Consider the following 21,864-nt stretch of genomic DNA (forward strand, 5'->3'; position numbering starts at 1 on the left):
CCATCCTTAGAAAGATAGTGGAAGGAAAAGGTCCCATCTTTTAACGGATCTCTCCTTAACGGAGTAGGGTTGGAAATTCAAACTTTACCATGATGATATTAAAAAAAATCCACTCCGAGGGTTCATCACTTTTGAAGAAAAGGGCCACGCATTTTCATCGAGTTAGAAGAGGGTGGCTCCCCTTCCTCCTCATACGCTTTCCACCCCTTTCGGGAGTGGGGTTGGAAATTCAAATTTTAACCATAGCTTTCGACCATTAATGATTAATGAAATCGAGACTACCACTGCCAGTGCAGTTACCTGTTGAAATACCTTTGATTTGTTATTTTGAACTAATTGTGAATTGTTGGATGAATGGTGCTCCAGTCTTCCCTCTCCAAACCTAATAAACCTACCTGCCAGGAGATCACCCCCCTTACAAAGTAATGGGCCCTCAAAGTGGGGTTTTTTGATACCATCATGGTAAACTTTGAATTTTGAGCCCCACGCCGTGAAGGTGAGAAGATGGAGAAGATATGCAAGCAGAAGGGAAAATTCCCTGCTTAAACAGTCACGGTGCACCAAAGTGGGGCAATTTTTATGTCAAAACGGTAGGGTTTAACTCCCGACCTCATTCTCGCAGGCAGAAAGAAGCGGGAACTTTTCTCTCTCAAACACCATTGAAAAATCACAGCGGTCACTCCCTTAAACATTTGGAAGCATCGTGACTGGATGTCGGACACCAGTCGACTCAGTTGTGAATGAGTACCTGAGTCAAATCAAGGTAATATAATCTCTGACAAGCGCAATGCTGACCACATTGCTTCCTACAATGTACTGCAGTGTAACGTTACGGTCTTCAATGAAGTGCTCTAACACAATTCAAGGCCTTCATCCAATATGGATTGTTGTCCCAACGATTATTATTATTATTACTGAAAATTTTGGTTAGTCAACGTCACTCTTAGAACTGGAGGGGATAAAGACCGTACACTGGTGAAGTATTCTGGTAGTCATTCCACATCGAAGAGTTATGGCCCCGAAAAAGGCTACTTTCGTATCATTAATAAGCTTATTGGTTGGGGAATGATCGTCGCGTCATGTAAGGAAGGATACAGAGGAGGGCCGCCCCCTGTCTAAGCTTATTAACGATACAAAAGTGCCCTCTTTTCGAAGCGCCGTCACTTCTCGAAGAAGTGCTGACCATTATGGATGTTTTTTTTTTTTTGAGGTGGTAGAAAGCTGGGACGTTTGTCTTCCTCCTACACCTCCTCTTTACTACTCTTTCTTCTGAAGTTAGGTGCCAAATCAAGCTTTATGATGATATTAAAATACTCGTAGCGTCCCAACGTTTTAGACGAGGATGACCGCCACGATTTCCTAATGGGTTTGATGGAGGGGACCTCCTGTTTCTCCCTGCTTACCCTCCTTTACTCCTACGGTGATGGGATTCGAAGATAAACCCTGCTGTTTTGACATGAAAAAAGCCCCACAAGTTACGCCGTAACTTTCTAAGGAAGCAATTTTTTAACGTTAGAAAGGGTGCAGTTTCCTCTTTCTTTTAATTATATAATACCTATATCCCCTCCACTTCATTAATAATAATAATTGTTGGCGCAACAATCCATATTGGATCAGGGCCTTGAAGTGTGTTAGAGCACTTCATTCAAGACCGTAACGATACACTACAATACACTGTAGGAGGCAATGTGGTCAGCAGGGCGTTCGTCCGAGATTATTACCCTGTTTGGCTCAGGTGCCCATTCACAGCTGAGTCGACTAATATCCGACGTCAAATTACGATACAAATCTCACTGCCATCAGTGAGGAGTGCAAGACGGGCATTTTTTGCCCCTTAAGATGGGAGAAATGGGTAATGTGACAGTGTTTCTAACAGGAGCCTATTATTTAAACTGGTACCTGGGGAAATCAGGGTGTTAGGCTCCATTATGTAATGTGAAGAATATGGGAAGATGGCCCTCCACTTCATATATTCCTCGGGAAAGCTCTTGAAAACCTCATAAGTTGTAATTGGGAAAATTGGCCCTGGACTAGGGGCAATGTGACAACATTAGCAAGCAGCAGGCAAAAGAGAATGAATCAAACTTTATTCAAGTAAAAAAAAAAGTAAAATTGGCCTTATTTTTAACAACTGGTAAGCACTGGGTGCGATAGTGTATCGATATCCTTGAGTTTAAAGCATTTCGTTTCCTAAGACCCTAAGGAAGTGGTGGCAAAAGGTTTCGCTCAACTTTCTTCACTGATCCATGGACAATGGAAAACAATGAACATCGTGTCCTGAATGCTTGCTTTTTCGTTTGACCTCCTTAAAACTGGTTCAGGGATCTCGATATTCTTCATCACTCGCAAATGACGTTGAGATTTGTTGCTTAGGCCAGTAGCTTGGTTTCCTGCTGGGATATAAAGGTAGTCGTAGCATCCTAGTGCCGTATACCCAAGTTGCACGCTGGGAAAAGTGGTTCACCTCTTCCATTCTTTTCCTTTCTTCCGATTGCCATCTTCTCAAAAGTTCCAGTAGACTAGCCATCCATCCTAGTTGTTTGTCGTTTGTCATTTTCTCTGCTTCCAATATCCAAAAAGGTCGTTTCGGATGGATGGGCAGGTATGCTATTCACTTGCCAGAACATTCAACGTTAGCTTGTATGATGTTCAGCTCCGTAAAGGTTATGATTAGGATTTGGACCCTCGTGTTCATTCCTCAACTTTCTCATTTCGTGATTCGCCAGTTGATTTTGCCAGCAAATAGAGCTGTGTTCTTTAGCATCCAACAATAAACTATCTTACATCTCCCCATATTATTTAGCCTTGTGAGTTGGTGCTCCAGAAAAATGCACTCAAAGTCGTCCCTGCTTGTCGTAAAAGGCGACTAAAAGGAATAAAGATTTGTATACTGGCAATTTTGAAATATTACTACTGCCGGACCGTCAACAAAGGCTCGGGTGGGGACTGACTTCAAAAACGACATTTAGCTATCAAACACGGGCTGTGGTGGGTTCCTGGAATGTGCTCGCATTTATCCAACTCAAGCGAGAATTTCAACCATATAAGCTGGACATTGTGGGCCTAAGTTAAGATAGTGGGATTCTGAGTACCCCTCTCCCTCTTGCCACACTGATGGCAACGTGCTTTTGTACTCTGGAAAGGTGAGTGATACCAGACCCGAATCCGATGTTTCTGACGACTAGTGCAACGTGCGCTCTCTTCACCAGAGAACCGGTTTTTCACAGATTTCTGACTGCCAGATCCCGGTACAAGTTAAGGAGCATCACAATTATACAGTGGAGATTTCCGATATAGTGGAGAAGGGTGCTTTCTACGAGTAATTACCCGTAGTTCAGGGGGGCTTCCTAAAGGTAACATTGTGATCATGATGGGTGATCTGAATGACAAGGTAAGTTCTGCAAATACCTTCCTCTGGAATTTGTTGTATGATAGAGGCGCGGTCTTCGCAACTGTAAAGATAATGGTGGGAAGTCTGTGAATTATTGAAGTTTCCATCGCCTCGCCATTGGTGGTACATCAAATCGACCACTTCGCGATCATCCGCAGATTTAGGAGTTGTCTTCTGGATGTGTGCAATAAGAAAGGCGATGATATCGGCCTTAAAAGTGATCGCCATCTCATGGTCGCTTATATCCTTTCGTGACGCGTCCGCCACTTCTCGCAAGATTAGAAAGCTGTGACCTCCCAAATTCAGCATCGAGCGTTTCAACTGCCGCTCGACAAATCTTGCTGATTGGACGGCAGATACAATGAGAAACCCACCTGAGAATATCGATAAACATTAAGCAACTATCAAATATATCAACTTGCATATGATCACAAATCTTTCGATGGTCCTCTTCATTCACGATGACGAGCAGCTGAACAAAGAATACTTTTATTTGAAATAATAAGAACTTGCTATTTCTATTCGCTAGTGTTATTTATTGGTCTTGCAAATTCCGATATTCCGGGAACCACTTGCTCACCTCATCAGTGTTAACAAGTCTGCTTATCAGTGGGTTTATTAACTATTTTTATACTAATCTAAATCTATGGAATGGCTAGCTACCGTAACATACGGATACGGAGTGTTCCTACAAACGGAAGTGTAATCATCTCGATGGTCTCCCCGCAGAGTTATTCATCGCTTCAATTGCATTTTCTGAAAATTTTGAATCTTGTGTAGGAATTCACCAAAATCCCTTCATTTTTCCGCTTTTAAGAGAAAAGTGTCTTTTTAGTGAAAATATTGTTACAAAACTAATCAATATTGAAATTTATGTTACTATTAAAAAGCATCTAACAAGTAATAGAATATATTTCAAATATTCTGAAGCTTACTACATTAGATACTCCGGATCGTCAAATAATGAAATATTTATTGAAAGAGTCATAATATTGAAGATCTGATACAAAATGGGAAGCAACACATGCGATATATGACGGAAAAGGCCAAGCCGTGACAACGTGTCTATTTTCATATTATTAACACGTAAAAATGTTAAACAATTAAACAGAATTATTCATTCATACCGTTAATAATGACGTAGCGCCCGGCAATAGTTCGACTCCATTGAATTATTAAAATTCAGACAATGAATAACAGCGGAGTCCAATGGCATGCACTTAGACTTGGTAATAAAATAAAGAATTGATTATTACGACCATACTGTTATGTACTCGTACTTGTGGAGTGTTATTTATTTATTTTCTTGAATCTTCATTGCAATATTTCATCAATTTAAGATGATATGGCCGGGTCCGGAGGTCTTAGGGGCAGACGCATATTTAATGAAAAATGTTAGCAACCAAATTAGCTAATCTTTTTCTCATTTTAGCTTGGTCCCCTTTCGTTTCTACCCGGCGTACGTAACCGCGCTTTTCTAGTCTCCTCTGCCTTTCGCAGTATGCTCTTGATAGATACGACATTGGAGTTGATCGCATCCCACTCTTCCTGACATGCTAACATTCTTCGCCCCAGATTCTTTGCTACGGGCACCTCTCCTAGAGTCTCCTCTAGGTTCTTCTTCCCTCCACAAACCTTGGACAGTGGAAGAATACATGGTCTGGGTCCTCTGGGACTCCATTGCAGTTTGGACAATCGGGTGAGGTATCCGGTTTAAAAATGAACAGGTACTGGCGATATCATATATGCCCCCTGAGAAACTGAGTAAGATTATAATTAATCTCACCGTGCCGTCTCTCCAACCACTTATTGATGGCAGGGATGAGCCTTTGTGTCCACCGACCTTTTCCCGAGCGTTCCCAACGCTCTTGCCATCTTTTTAGAGATCTCTCCCTTTCGGCGTTCTTCGTCTACGATAAAGGAGAGATAGATTTCGCATTATATATGTTCGTCATCTCATCTTTCCAGATGTCAATGGGCATCATTCCAGAGATGACGAATGCTGCATTCTCTGAGACAGTCCTCAATGCCGTGCACACCCTTAGGACTGTTCTCCTGTAAACTGAACTCAGTTTGCTAGCATTAAATGTAACTTGCAATCCTTTCCCCAAACTGGAGCTGCATAGAGCAGGATCGAACTCACTACCCTAGCTATAAGTATGCCGTGGCCCTCCCACGTTCGGATTCATCCTTGCAGTGGATGCTTTGTCATAAGCCACCTGCGCGTGCTGTTTATAGCTAAGCTTCCCGTCTATAACAACTCCCAAGTATTTGATGGCAGGCCTAGAAGTGATGATTTGGTTCTTAATTTGGATACGGACAAAATTTCTTGTACGGCGCTTGGTGATGAAGACCGTTTCCATTTTTTCCTCCGTAAGTGTCAGACCATAACAGCACTGATCGCTTCGTATGAGTATAACTCAGCATCTTCGAGGTGCTTTGCGACCACAACCAGCGCTATATCGTCGGCGTAGCTCACCACCGTGGCTTCCTTCGGAAGGGAAAGATTAAGTACATCGTTGTACATGATGTTCCACAGCAGTGAGCCCAGTACAGAGCCCTGTGGGACACCCGCAGAGATAACGTACTTCTGGGGCCCATCATCAGTGTCATACCAAACCCTCCGTTCTTGTAAATAGGTGTTGACAATAGCTGCAAGATAAGCGGGAATACCAATCATCGCTAGAGATTCCCGTATTAGGTTCCAATTGACCGAATTTAATGCATTTCTCACATCCAGGGTCACTACCGCGCAATATTTGCTAGTGCTGCCTTTTCCATGGATTGCATCTTCGGGCAAGCCAGTAAACATTTTGATGGCATCAATGCTTGATCTGGCTCTACGAAACCCATACTGCCGATCTGAGAGACCTTCCTGGCTCTCAACAACCGGGAGTAATCTATTATAGATTACTCGCTCTAGCTTTTTCCCCACAGTGTCCAAAAGAGAAATAGGTCTGTAGGAGGTTGGCTCACCTGGAAGTTTACCAGCCTTAGGCAGTAGCACCAACGTCTGTCGTTTCAATGATGCAGGAAATATCCCCTCGGACTAGCACGCTTCGACCAACTCAGCGAACATGTGCGGTCTGGATATTACGGCAAGCTTAAAGGCCCTATTCGGTAGGCCATTCAGACCCGGAGCTTTGTTATCTTCTATCCTAGTCCGTTAGTTTGTCTGTCTGTCCGTCTGTCACATGCGCTTTTCTCGGAAACGGCTATAGCGATTGACACGAAATTTGGTGAGAAGGTGGAAACTGTGAACGCCCAGACATGCATCCTTCTACTTTGAGATTAAGGGGAGTCCCGATACATGCAAAAGGGGGGTGTGAAATTCTTTTTCACCGAATATAGTCATGTTGACGTATTTTTGACATTCTCATCTAGGTTTACTTTGACGGTTGTTTTTCCTATTTATTTGTGTCCGGGTAGCTGAGTGGTTAGAGCACAAGGCTGTCATGCGGAAACTCGCGGTTCGAATCTCGCTGGTAGCAGTGGAATTTGTATCCTGATTTGACGTCGGATACCAGTCGACTCAGCTGTGAATGAGTACCTGAGTCAAATCAGGGTAATAATCTCGGCCGAGCGCAATGCTGACCACATTGCCTCCTACAGTGTACTGTAGTGTATCATTACGGTCTTGAATGAAGTGCTCTAACACACTTCAAGGCCCTGATCCAATATGGATTGTTGCGCCAACGATTATTATTAGTATTATAGTCATATTGGGTATCAAATGAAAGATTTCGATTAGTACTTTTCGAAGCCGGTCTTAGTTTTGAAATTGGTCAGAAAGGCGGGGAGTGGGAGGGGTGGAAAGCGATGATTTCTTTAACGATCCATTCTCAGAAACTACCCTACCGAAAAATCGGAAAAAAATCATGAAGCTGCCTCTGTATGGTGTCCAGGCGTCAAAATACTCTCCTTTCCATATTTTTGGGGAAATTGAGTACAACCCCCCTTAAGTTATCCTAGATTTATAAAAGTGGTAGTAGTATAGAATACAATATGAAGCATATTATCCCCAAATTTGATCAAAATCATGCTAGTACTAACAAAGTTGCAGTTGCTCAAAGTTGACTTGGCCGTGTAAGTTTACTGCAATTAAATATCAATATCACAGTAAAGTGAGTAGTCTGAGATGCTAAATGCATATACATAACGGGCTACATGCAAATTGGATAATTCTGCACTCAAATATACTCACAGAAGAAGCAAATAGAACCTTTCACACCTGAAGCGCCAAGCTTCCGGTTTTCCGACTTGTTTACGAATTGTGTACAACAAAAATCGATTCACTATCTGCCACCCTCAATTGAAATGAATGAAACCATTGCCATGTTAATTTAATCATAGTTTACCATATTTTGAAAATTGAAAAATTGGAAACTTTCCTCAAATTAGTATTTTCATATCTGAGCAACCCCGCTAGAGAAATAGATGGATTACAGTGATTGAATTGGCATGGAAATCCAAAGAACCAAGATATTCTTTATAGCATTGGATTCAAGAAACTGTGCTATCGACGGGGATTTATTTCGGATTATCTCGATGGTGTTTATTCTTCTTCCAGGGTGTCAAAATATATCCTTCCGACACCTGAACCTGGAGATTTATTGAAATTATAAGGGCACTTTGATTTTATTTTTTCATCCAGCTCCTTAACAATCACTTCTATAGGAGGCAAAGTGCTCTTAGAACAGAAAAAAGCCCTTGGGCAAACGCCACAAATGGAAACAAAGTAAAATATCCTGAATTTGCAGAAAGAATGGGCACTCTATCCTTTATCGTTATAGGGTCATCGCTTTTTTCGTGCATATTGTCAAGATGCTGGAACTTCCCAAAAAATCACAATTTCTCACTCCCTCTATCATTTAGTTCCAGATTTGATACTATTTTCGGAAACTACATAAAATATATATTTTTTCAAGACGCACGGGAATCATTATGAAGGACACAGGCGTGTTTACCAAGGTGCTATACCCAATTACATAATCGCTCAAGGTGCATTTAGTGGAAGATAAATCTCAGCATGCGCCGGTAATACTAGCCATTGTCATGGCTAAGGTGAGGAACATCTCCTTAGAATTAACAACGTTGAGAGCACTTATTGATTCTGGATCACAGCGGACCCCGATCACTGAGCCGAAACGTCAATACAGCGGAGTGCGAATATGTGGTTTTTTTGGGGTAGGGTAGGTGAATGCATTTACGCACAGAATGTTGGAATCCCGGTTCGGTACGTCGTCGGACTACCAACTAAACACCACCCCATCGTCATAGAGCTAGCTTGGAACCGTTTGTCACATTACTTCAGCTAGTCCCCGAACTCTCCAGCCTTGCGGAGCCTTCAAATCAGGGAATTCCTTTCAACAACGGGAGGAGAGTGGAGAAAGGTAACTGTCAGTTCAAGGAACCCCTGCCATTCAGCTCCTCCACCAATTGAGCTCTATCTTCTTAGTAACGAGAAGGACCCGGACGTAATGGGCAACACGGCTCCACCTGTCAGCAATCCTCAGCATCTCTTCGACAATGTTGTTTGGAGAGAAGTCCCCTGTGTTTAAATAGCGCTGCTGACGAATCCCATCCCACCTTCCACAAGAAAAAAAAGTGTGATGGTCGTCGTCTACAAATCCATTGCAAAACACACAATCCGGAGATTGCGCCTTTCCAAAACCTCCTTCATCATCATCATCATCAACGGCGCAACAACCGGTATCCGGTCTAGGCCTGCCTTAATAAGGAACTCCAGACATCCTGGTTTTGCGCCGAGGTCCACCAATTCGATATCCCTAAAAGCTGTCTGGCGTCCTGGCCCACGCCATCGCTCCATCTTAGGCAGGGTCTGCCTCGTCTTCTTTTCCTACCATAGATATTGCCCTTATAGACTTTCCGGGCGGGATCATCTTCATCCATACGGATTAAGTGACCCGCCCACCGTAACCTATGGAGCCGGATTTTATCCACAACCGGACGGTCATGGTATCGCTCATAGATTTCGTCATTGTGTAGGCTACGGAATCGTCCATCCTCATGTAGGGGGCCAAAAATTCTTCTGAGGATTCTTTTCTCGAACGCGGCCAAGAGTTCGCAATTTTTCTTGCTAAGAACCCAAGTTTCCGAGGAATACATGAGGACTGGCAAGATCATAGTCTTGTACAGTAAGAGCTTTGACCCTATGGTGAGACGTTTCGAGCGGAACAGTCTTTGTAAGCTGAAGTAGGCTCTGTTGGCTGACAACAACCGTGCGCGGATTTCATCATCGTAGTTGTTATCGGTTGTGATTTTCGACCCTAGATAGGAGAAATTGTCAACGGTCTCAAAGTTGTATTCCCCTATCCTTATTCTTGTTCGTGTTTGTGTTTGACCAGTGCGGTTTGATGTTGTTGGTTGATTCGTCTTCGGTGCTGACGTTGCCACCATGTATTTTGTCTTGCCTTCATTGATGTGCAGCCCAAGATCTCGCGCCGCCTGCTCGATCTGGATGAAGGCAGTTTGAACGTCTCGGGTGGTTCTTCCCATGATGTCGATATCGTCAGCATAGGCCAGTAGTTGGGTGGACTTCAAGAGGATCGTACCTCTTGCATTCACCTCAGCATCACGGATCACTTTCTCGAGGGCCAGCTTAAAGAGGACGCATGATAGCGCATCCCCTTGTCGTAGACCGTTGTTGATGTCGAATGGTCTTGAGAGTGATCCTGCTGCTTTTATCTGGCCTCGCACATTGGTCAGGGTCAGCCTAGTCAGTCTTATTAATTTTGTCGGGATACCGAATTCTCTCATGGCCGTGTAAAGTTTTACCCTGGCTATGCTATCATAGGCGGCTTCAAAGTCGATGAACAGATGGTGCAACTGTTGTCCATATTCCAACAGTTTTTCCATCGCCTGCCGCAGAGAGAAAATCTGATCTGTTGCTGATTTGCCTGAAGTGAAGCCTCTTTGATATGGGCCAATGATGTTCTGGGCGTATGGGGCTATCCGGCCTAGCAAGATAGTGGAGAATATCTTATAGATGGTACTCAGCAACGTGATACCTCTATAATTGCTGCACTGTGTGATATCTCCCTTTTTATGTATGAGACAGATTATGCCTCGCTGCCAATCGTCAGGCATTGATTCGCTGTCCCATACCTTGAGCACAAGTTGATGAACCACTTGGTGTAACTGGTCGCCTCCATATTTAACCAATTCGGCTGTAATTCCATCGGCTCCTGGCGACTTATGGTTTTTTAGCCGATGAATTGCACGGACTGTTTCTCCTAAACTTGGTGGTGGCAGTATTTGTCCGTCGTCTTCAGTTGGCGGGACCTCAAACTCATCGATGTTCTGGTTGTTCAGTAGCTCATCAAAGTACTCAACCCATCGCTCTAATATGCCCATTCTGTCGGAAATCAGATTTCCCTCTTTGTCTCGGCAGGATGAGCATCGCGGTGGGATCCTGCTGACTTGTTGGTAAAACTTGCGCGCCTGGTGCGGTTGCTCCCTATACTTTTCTAGTTCACAGACTTGTTGGTTCTCCCAGGCTTCCTTTTTCTGTCTGTGAAGTCGCTTCTCCGCTCGACGTAGTTCGTGATAAGTCTCTGCGCGTGCCCGCGTTCTTTGAGAATGCAACATTGCTCGGTATGCGGCATTCTTCCGTTCCGTTGCTAGCTTACATTCACCGTCAAACCAGCCGTTCCGACTCCTTTTGCGGCTGGGGCCAAGTATATTTGTGGCCGTATCCATGATAACGTTCTTCAGGTGGTTGTGAAGATCATTAGTTGATGCTTCATCTCCAGGTCCTCTATTGACTGCGGTTATTGCGGCATCCATCTGCCTCTAGTTTCATTTTGCCACTCGTCTAGAGTGCGTTGCCGTTCTTCACGAGCAACAACCTCCCTTAGCTCATCCCCTTGCGTTTGTATATGGCTTGACGCTCCTTAGCAACAAAGGGAACGGGGATCACTCCCGCGATCACCATCATGGCCGGTTCAGAAACAGTACGGTACGCAGACACCACCCGCAAAGCTCCCCGTTTCTGTACTTACGTGAGGCGCTTACGATGTACCTCCTTGCCAAGAGCGTCAGCCGATACCTCGGCGCCGTAAAACAGGACAGACTGCGTTGAATTCATTAGAGGACGTCGCCTGCTAGACGTACGACCCCTAATATTTTCCATTAGCCTACTTAACGCCGAAATTCCAGCTGCAACCTTGTTCGCTGCTGCTTTGATTTGCTCAAAAATCTCATCTTCAGCCCGAGGTACTTTACCGCTGGTTTTGACCGGAATATTGATTCGCCGAACGATATGGGATATAGGGTCGGAATTCTCTTTTTAGTCAGGATGACTATTAGGGATTTTTCCAGTGAAGGTTGAAACCATGAGTAGTCATCCATCCGCTTACCCGTCGCATCAATATGCCAAGTCTGCTTTGCGCCTGTTGGACTTTGCGTCCAGCGACAAGCACCGCGACATCATCTGTATAGCCGACCAGGCGCGATCCTTCTGGCATGTCGAGTTTAAGTAGACTATCATAGGCAGCGTTTCAGAGGTCCGGCCCTAGGATGGATCCCTGTGCCATCCTCCTCTGACCCCATGAATTAAAGGCGTTTCTGACGTCAAGCGTTACGAGGAGCACAACCCGTCGAGTTTAGAGGCCAGGTGCCTCCGCTCGAACGGCATCCACGACTTGCATAACAGCATCAACTGTGGATCCCCTTGCTCTAATACCAAACTGCCGGCGAAACAAATCTTCGGCAGCGCATATCGCCTCAGCGAGTCTACTCTGATGAGATTTCCGAGGACTTTTCCAGCAGTGTCAAACCTACATAGTGGGCGGTATAAAGAGGGCAGCTCGGGGTCGCTTTTCCCTTTATGGAGCAGCGCAAGCCTCCCCACCTTCCAACGAGCAGGGGAGGTGCCCTCTTTCAGGCAAGGGTTGAATGCGCCGATCAGTTGGTCTGGCCGATGTTGGAATACCAGTTCGTATACCTCTACTTTTCATAGAGAGGACTGCCTGTTCCAACCCTTTTAAAGAATAAAGTGGACAGTTCTCCGCGCTTTCCGCACCGACGTCATCATCCCATACGGGATGGGGTCCATCTGCTCGACCTTAAATGAACATAGTTTCCGCAGAGCCCCGATTTTTCGAGTTATCAGTTTGTAACCGAGTCCCCACGGGTCCCCATTCACCTCGTCGACCAGATCTTGCCTGCAGCGAGTTTTGCTCTTCTTTATTGCGCTGCAGAGTCTAATTTTGGCTGATTTGTACTCCGTCATTATGATACCTGTCTCCTCCCGGTCGCCTAGACGTTGCGTTAAGCGGCAGAGCCTGTGACATTCCTTCCGGAGCTCTGCGATTTCCACTGTCCACCAATACATAGAAGGTTTATCACGTCTCGATTGGACATGGAGGCTCTGCAGGTCGTCGTTATCAGGTTCATAACTGAATTTACGACAGTGTCGGCAGCAGCGCCACCACCCCAGGGGTATCCTCCAGCGCGGCCCTACTTATTCACCGATAGTTTGCGCCCACTACTTTGAAGGTAATGTATTGATGGTCGCTTGCTGAAAAGTCTCCCAGAACTCGCCACCCGTCCACCAACGACACCAGTGATTTCGACGCGATGGTTACGTCTGGAATGCTTCCCTCGCAACCCGGGCGCCAGAACTTTGGGGTGGATCCGGTGTTTAGAACTACCAGTCCTGTTCTCGCTGCCATTTTAAGAATTCGTTTCCCTCTGGAAGCTGTGTGAGGCATGCTCCATTCAAGTGTCCTAACATTGAAGCCATCCCCAACCACGATCCGCCCATCTGTGCCTAAGATAGCGTCCTCCAAAGCATCAAACCAATGTCGTCCTCTTGGCCTAAGGAGGGTGCCGTCGCGAACCCCGTGGCAGCGGTACCGGTTATGTCTAGGTGTCATGAAACTGGGTCCTTGTTTTGGTATTGCTCACTGATGAGTACTAAATAAGCTTTGGTCTCCGCAGCGAACAGCGCTAGCAACTCGTGAGCGGTTGCACTGCGGTGCATAATGATTTGCCGAATCATGTTGACCGCGTCTTAGCTCTTTCCAGTTCTGCTCTGCAGACTGGATACCGCTCCGAACCCGCAGTGTGCACAACGTTCTCATTGTTTGCACCATGGTCCCTACATAGGACGCAGTTTCCTTTTCATTGTAGGTGTTCGCTCTATGGCCTGCCTGACCGCATTTATGGCATGTTGCCCTTCTGTCAGATCCCCGACAGGTTGCAGACGTGTGCCCGTAATCCAAACATCTGTAACATTTGGTTGGGGCGGCCCGGATCCGTATCCTACACACTACCCAGCCAATTCTTATTTTCCACCGCAGCGAGTTTTTGGCCTCGGGAGTTCGCAGAGGCGATACCAATCCGGGCATTGATTACCTCCGGGCATTCGCATTTGATGGACTCTTCTACCTCGTTGGCAGTTAAGTTCTCGGATTTCCAGAGAACACATGGGTTCCAGGCTGGAAACCAAAGCTTTTTCTCCCTGAATCTCATTGACTGCTTCACAAAACATAACTTTATTTATTGTTTTCGCGCCTAGCTCGACTAGGACTCCAACACCCGTCGTTCTTCGAATAGAAAACACTTCTGCTCCGTTATCTTCGGGTTCGATCATGTAATGGATATCACTGAGGGCTTAAGCAAAAGTCTTGCCTTTCGTCGGTTTAATAAGCAGAGCTGGCAGGCTAGTCCTTCTTCATCACACCCCTTTTCTTTTCGTGCTCCGTCTTTCGTGTCCGCCTTAATTTGAGCAGAGGTTTTTCTGATGGCGGGACGTGTTATTGTCTGTTGTTCCTCTTCGCCTTCTTCTTTTGAGCCCTGGCGAGTATCTGAGTGAAGTCTCCTTCAGATGTCCCTTCCTTCTTTCGTTTTTCCCCAATTCGCCCGGCAATGGGCTGTCTGCGATCCGTTTGGTACTCGTAGTGTTGTCTTCTGAAGGCGAGATTGTTTCTGCTTCCTGCGGATTTTCGCCTATTCTCCATGTCCGTCTATAAAATGAAATCCTGCCCAGGAGCTCCTCCAGTTCCATAAGCCCGTGTTTCACCCTTTTGCTGACTTTTTCTGGGGGAACGTCGCAAATCGCATGCGCTTTACAACTGCTGCCCATTTTTTAATAAGCGTTTCCTCTTCAACTTGCGCCAGAGTAGTCGACAGCGCTCCCATTCGGCTTATATTCGAAACTATTTGGTTAGTTTCAGCAGTTTTCACTGTGCCTCTTTCCGGAATGATAGCACTGCCTGGTAAGGATTGGATTCCTGCCTCCGTTGCCGGTGCCGCATCACTTTCCGAGTCTTTCTTTCCGTCTGCGCGTCCCGATGTCTCGTTGGGTATTTTAGTCCTTGTTGTGTCCTTTGCTGGGCGCTGAGCCAGGCGGCGCATTTTCGTGCTGCGTATAAACGCAACCAGCTCACTCGCCATTCCCACTATCTCCTCGTTTGATTTGTTTTTGTTCGCCATTTAAGTTGTTTACCAACCAACTACATATTGCAACTACCGTAAAATTAAAATGATTTTACAAACTCCTTGAATCAGGTGAAGCAGGAAATAATGAACATGAGTTCCATGTAGTGCATATATATACACAACGAAATAGGAAAGGATGCCAGAGTTTATCGGCTTATATGCTTCTATAACAAAATACCGTTCGAAATTATAACTAAAGTCAGCAATTTAACAAAACTAAATACAAACATACATACTCATACATCTGTAAACATTTTTTGCTTCATGGCACTAGACATTACCATTATTTGCTTTGGTAATCTGCAGGTTTTTTACCTTTCAAGTTAGCTTTTCTAAGTGACGAGTATAATATAATACCAGGGGAGCTTGCTACGAGTGACGATGAAATGCTAACCACCTTCTTTCGTGGCAAGATTTGCAGAGATATACATATTCGGACTAAATAGTCATAGAAATTACACTCGTATTTTTTCCAGTTATAGACTATCTACACTTCGAAGTACCATCTATCCATGCAGTATAGGTTAATAACCCCAGATCTGCTCACTAAAACCGATGGTTTGCTCATTAAAACGCGCACTGAAAACTTCGCTATTCAAAAATAAGCCTAATGACGGTTAGCCAGACCATTAATCCCTTCAGCTATGTAAGTATCAGCGAAATAAGAAATTTTGCACATTAATTGCTGCAGCAATGCAAAGAGGTCAGAGCTATGTATCTTTAATCTTCAAAATTGCAGAGATCTGACCACGCATTTTATTATTTATTGTGAACGTCATTTACTTGCTTTTGTTATAGAGTATGAAGCCCACTCAGTGGTCTAGCAGATGTGCTTCTTTCTTCTTTGGCAAAGACTTTCTTTTCAGGCTGAAATGTGGGAGTTGGGTTGGGCTCAGATGGTTAAATTAGTACACCGAGACGTTTTCAAGCCTTCAGGCTGCAAGTTGAGCTGGATTGGCGTGTGTATGTATGTACATCAATTTATGCATATTGTATGTGCATAGATATTTAAGAAAGTAAATTTACAGGCTTAGACTTGGCTTGAAGATGATTTTTTTGTATTCCTCCAAAACAGTTTGATTAATATTCTTGTGGTTGAATAATAATTGTTTGAGAAAATAATTTAAAAAATATATTTCTTTGTCGTGTCAGTCAGAAGAAGTTCACTGCCTCGGCAGCGAGCATATTTCATACTTTTTCGCATAAGACGCATGAGAGGTAATAAACCATAAAGTTGACCTCATAAAATAATTTCTTTTCGAAGCACGTTTCGTGAATATAATTCAGAGAGATTAGACATTTCCCCTTTGCATTGTTATACATTGTCCATACAAATATGCATCGAACCTATTGGCATACTTTAATCTCTAATCAAAATCGTATGTTTCCCTTCTTTTGTCCTTTTAAGAACTATAAAATATAGAAGGAGTATTTATGCATATAAATATGTAAATAACTTCAGAAAATAACTGTGAATTATATTTTCCAGCACCAATAGATGCACGTGTGTGTTCGTTTATGTATCGCATTTGGAACACATTAACACCAAAGATCCCGATACCGGGCCACTCACAAAGAAAATGTTCTTTGGACCCCGCTTCCTCATTACAGGACGTATCATTTTGAAGAATTCCTATTCAGAACATATGTTCAACTAGTGAATTATGACCAGTCAGAATGCCCACAATACTTCTACAAATCTTCCTACTTTTTGTCAGGATAAACTTTGCCGTATGTTTGTTTAAGGATTTACCATCTGCCATTTTGGTAAACTTGTTCCCAGTGTTTAATAGTAGCATTAGCCAATGCTACTGACACCCCAATTGCTGGTTCCGGTCCGACCAGGGGGAAAGTGAACCCTCTTTTGCTAAAGCATCCAAGATTTCATTTTCCTCTACACCACAATGGCTTCGATCTAGAAACAGAGTTAAATCAGCTTCTACATCCCTGGACGATTTTTGAAGTAGTCAAAGGACGCCCTCAACGCAGCTTGACTATCGCTACAGATTGCGATAAACCTGTCCTTCAACCACTCGTCAATCATTCAGGTTTGCCACCCTTACGATCGCATACAGTTCGGCATACCGTTGCATATTGTTACAAGGGAAAAGACCACATCACGTTTTCATTTGAGAGGGAGAATCTTGACCGACCGAACTTAGCGCCTTCTCACGAATGTAACACCAGTCTCTCTTGACATTTTAACAAGAATGATGCCAAGCTGATTTGTCTAAAATTCTTTGAATTTGAATAGTCATCTTTCACAGACTTCGGTGTTAAGACTACGTTAACCTTTTCCCAAGAGGCAGGCACGTAGCCCAGAACAAGGCATTTTTCAAAAACAACGAACTTGCGTGCTGAAACGTTTCCAGGAACGCAATTCTCTCCCTCTCATTTTTAACACCTGCACTCCGGGATAGTGTACTTCTAAGACAACCTGTATAGACTCAACTCTTGAATTGATCAAAGTTCCATCCCGGAAGTTTAACCAGTCTTCATTTTTATTGCTTTTTCAAGCACAATTCAGAAGTCGTTTGGTTTATTTTCTGAGTCTTCGCAGTTCTCGGTTTCACCATTGAACCTTTTTACCGCTTTGGCACCGGGAAATAGGACAAGCTTCTTCAAAACATCCTAAATGTGTGCTATTCACATTTTTCAATTGATCTTCAATCGCCAAAGAAGCCTTTAGCCTAGAGCCCTTAGTTGCCTGGAGAACTCCACTTTATTGCCAAGAAGTTAATTGAATTTTGTCCAATCCATTTTCCAAGGATTCCGTCTCTGTATTATAGACTAAATTCTTTTTCATCTAAACTCGCCAGTCTTTAATCAACTCTAATAACTTAATAATGAAGATTGTTAGGTCAATTACTTGACCTTAGAGTGCACCCTACGTTCGCGTCATCAGACCAGCTTCTTCTTCTTCAGCCTTTGCCCCGTTCGTAAGTAGGATCGGTTCGTTGTGATCGGTTACACCATTTTGTTTTATCAAAAGCCTGATGAAGATGCAATCGCGAGGCTTTCAAATTCCCATCCAGCTTATCGTTGTTTAGGCCGGCTATTTAGTTTCTTACCATCGACTTTGACGCTCAAACCAATCTTGGCAAGTGAATTTTTGATAGCGCAAATTGCGTGACCATACCATTGAAGACGCCTCTCTAGCAATTTTTCCACTATCGGTGCAACCCCATATTGATTGCGGATACCTCATTTCGAAAGTGATCAAAACGTGTCAGGCCACTAGTCCAACGCACCACTTCGTCTCTCACTGACCCAAGATATTTAAATCGCTCGGTTTCTGGCGGATCACTGCCACTAACAGGGACTGCGGCTGTTTTATGGGGATCGGTCGTCAAAAATTCAGTTTTATTTATATTCAATCTGAAACCGTGTTGCATGAGGCGATCATTCAGATCAATTTTGCTATTAGACGCAAGGAAAATATCATCTGCATAGAGCAGTGTATAGTGCGAGGACGTTAGATGTCTCGTGTGACGGTGTCTATAACAAGAGCAAAGAGGAGTGGTGAGAAAGTGCTTCCTTGATGAACGTCAACAGAGACACCCGCTACTTTTCGGATTTTACTTTTCGAATCGTGGTAGAACAATTCAACCCAGCCCACAAGTTCTTCTGGCTCTAGGTATTGATAACTTCAAACAGCTTCTCTAGGACTGCATTTGATATTGCCCAACAAATATACTGAGCGTTCGCATCACAACTTATTAAGAGCACAAGGCCACTTGATTTCGCATACACTATTAGATCCCTTAGTTCTTGCGTCGGCGGAGGACACAATGAATTTGAAGGTAAGGAAGTTCAGGCAACTATGACGTTTCTCCTCTCGCCATTAAACTGGTATTGTAAATTGACTGCAACTAGGTCCCGAGAACAGAAACAGATTTTGTTAAAACGAACCCATGGTTCTTGTATCAGGAATATATGACGACAGTCTTGCAACTTTGCCAGCTTTGTTGCCAGTAGATAGGAAGTGGCTTTGGTATGCTGCAGGGTAACTTGACAAGCTTTTATGTTTGAAGACATAAGTGTAGTCTAATGTGAAAACCACCGCTAACTGAAAAATTTGCTGCGTCCAGTGTGAATTTCACCGGAGTTACCAGCCTGTCCTTACCTTCCGCCGAAAGTTCCGCTTTCTTGCGTCCTATTACTCTGGATATCGCCATACTTGGTGATGTAGCAACGACCATGTTTTCATTCCCAAGAAACTTTGCTTTCTTTCGCGGTACCATCCGTTGTGATGATGATGTGTGATACATCCAAGATTCATTGGGTCCGGCCTGCATTGATCTGTTTCCTTATAGCGGAATTAGACCATTTGAATCTACATCACCAGCTTGCCTTTCTTTCGCTTTTCCTGGTAGAGCCGGAAGAGAAAGTTCTGCCTGCTGAATCCAGATGTTTGGCACTTGCCGCAAATTTCAAACGTCCACAAACATTTGGGAAACCAAACATCGCAATTCATACGTTTGCGGATACGTTAGTGGCAGATATGCAAATTCCCTGTGATTTGCCCTACTCAAGTCAAGCCAACCGCCGTTTTTGAATGTGACGGAGGTTGGCTGCGTTAAATGAATGAAGGCCAAAACGGCGAATCTTGTGCCCGACAAAAACATGTTTGAATTGCGAGTATGAAATAAAAATCAACTTCAAAAGGCATTTATCATGAAGCTGAAGAATGAAATTGTACTTCATGAGATTGCATGGGAAGTTCTCATTACATTGAAAACTTTCATGGGCAGACACCGACCATCGAGCAATTTTTCATCGCTAAAAGGAGGTGTCCGTCCATAAGGAGGAATAATACAATTCTTCGAAAAAAAATTCTGTCGAGGGAGGTCACCTTTGTAAGCAAATGAATACACTTTTTAAGATATGATAAAATTTTTATTTCCTTGTTTATCACGCAAAACTTAAACCATTAGTTTACATTACATTTTTCAAAAAACTCGGAAATTGTGGACTGACGTAGCATTTTCTGTTTTTCTTCCAAGGAGAGTGTTTAAATACTTTCCTCTAAATTCTTTAAATGCTCGAAGATAGCATAGTCTTTCTTATAAAAAAAACTTTAAAGTTTTTCAAAGCAGTTTGTCAGCAGTTTATAACTGTTACTGGCTGCACCTTAATTCAGGTTGCTTTTATGAAATGCACAGCCTCCAAGACGTTAATTGGTTTCTTCACCAAAGAAGTGTCAATGCTTGTCAAGATATGTTTTACATACATGCTTCGATAGTGAACCTTGAAATTTTTCATAACGCCCTGATCTAACGGCTAACAAGCTAATGTCATGTTGCTTGCAAGAAAAATTATTTGTATATTTTGTAATTGCAAGTTGCGAGGATGTGAAATTGCATTGTCTAGGTAAAGCATAATTTTTTTGCTGCCTAATTTTTCGGTCGAAATCCATTAGCCACTGAGTCATTAATTCGTGTGTCATCCACGCCTTTTTATTAAAATGCCAAATTATTGGCAACCGCTTGATGTCCATGGAGGGAAATGCTCTGGGTCGTGCAGCTTTCCCAATCACGAGGGATTTTTCTTTTTCTCCTGCTAAATTAGCGCACAGCAAAATTGTTTACTTTTATTTGGACAATTTTCCACTGTGACACTTATCTGATTCGAGAGCAAGCGTTTTATTGGATAATTCTCTAAAGAAAAGACCGGCATTATAAATGTCCTGTGGTCTATAACCAATTAAATGTGCTGGAAGTTTTTTTAAAAATTGTTCAATGTCTTCTGGATTAACAGCAGAGGCTTTACCAGACACACATCCAAATGCTATATTGTGGCTACTGCGAAATCTTTGCAGCCAACCGTTGCAGCAAAATTTTCAACTATAAGGCTTAAAGCAATTTTCTTGGCTTTCTCCTGAACAATTGGTCCCGATAATGGAGTGTTTTGACTTCCGACTTTGCAAAACCAGTCATAAACCATGACATCAATATTTTTCCCTTTTGAATTAATGAAGTTTTATTTACTGTTGATATTTTCTCCAGCAATCCATCTGGTCCTTAGTGTCTCTTTGTTACGCACAATAAGGGAAGCCTGCGTCCTTCCTATGTCAAATCTGGTTTAGACTAGGCAAATTATCAACATTGAAACTGTTTTAGATGATTTGCCTGCAGTTTTACCTTTTGGTTTGAGCATAAATGTAAAGCGGGTCTTAGTTTTGAAAGGTGGGGAGTGTGGCCAGCGAAGGTGATCATTTATTTAACGGACCCATACTCAGAAACTACCCAACCCAAAAATCTGAAAAGGTCATGTTGTTGGCGCTATATGGTGCCTAAGCTCCGAAATTCTTTCCATATAGATATCTGTTCAAATAAAGTTGATAATAGTATATTACTATAATCTTTAGTAATTGGCTGCAAAACTACCTTTAAGTTCATCCTAGCACCATGTAGTAGGTGGCTATAACATAGAGTGTGATGCCGCCAAGTTTGGTGGAGATGGCACTATTACAATCAAAGTTATAAGAGATCAAATTTGCCGCTTGCAAATTCGAGGCTTTGAATGTCAATATCACCCGAAAGTGAATATTCCCACATAATATATGCATAGAGGAACCAACCAACAACATCAAACCGAGACGAAACAACCAACAACATCAAACCGCGCTGGATAGGAGGATAGAATAAGAGAATACAACTTTGAGACCGTTGACAATTTCTCCTATCTACGGTCGGAAATCACAACTGATAACAGCTCTGATGATGAAATCCGCTCACGGTTGTTGGCTGCCAACAGAGCCTACTTCAGCTTACAAAAACTGTTCCGCTCGAAATGTCTCACCATAGGGTCAAAGTTCTTACTGCACAAGACAATGATCTTGCCAGTCCTCATGTATTCCTAGGAAACTTGGGTTTTTACCAAGAAAAATTGCAAACTCTTAGCCGCGTTCGAGAGAAGAATCCTCAGAAGAATTTTTGGCCCCCAACATGAGGATGGACGATTCCGTAGCCTACATAACGACGAAATCTATGAACGATAAA

The sequence above is a fragment of the Hermetia illucens genome, chromosome 1, assembly GCF_905115235.1.
Source record: "Hermetia illucens chromosome 1, iHerIll2.2.curated.20191125, whole genome shotgun sequence".
Taxonomy (NCBI): domain Eukaryota; kingdom Metazoa; phylum Arthropoda; class Insecta; order Diptera; family Stratiomyidae; genus Hermetia; species Hermetia illucens.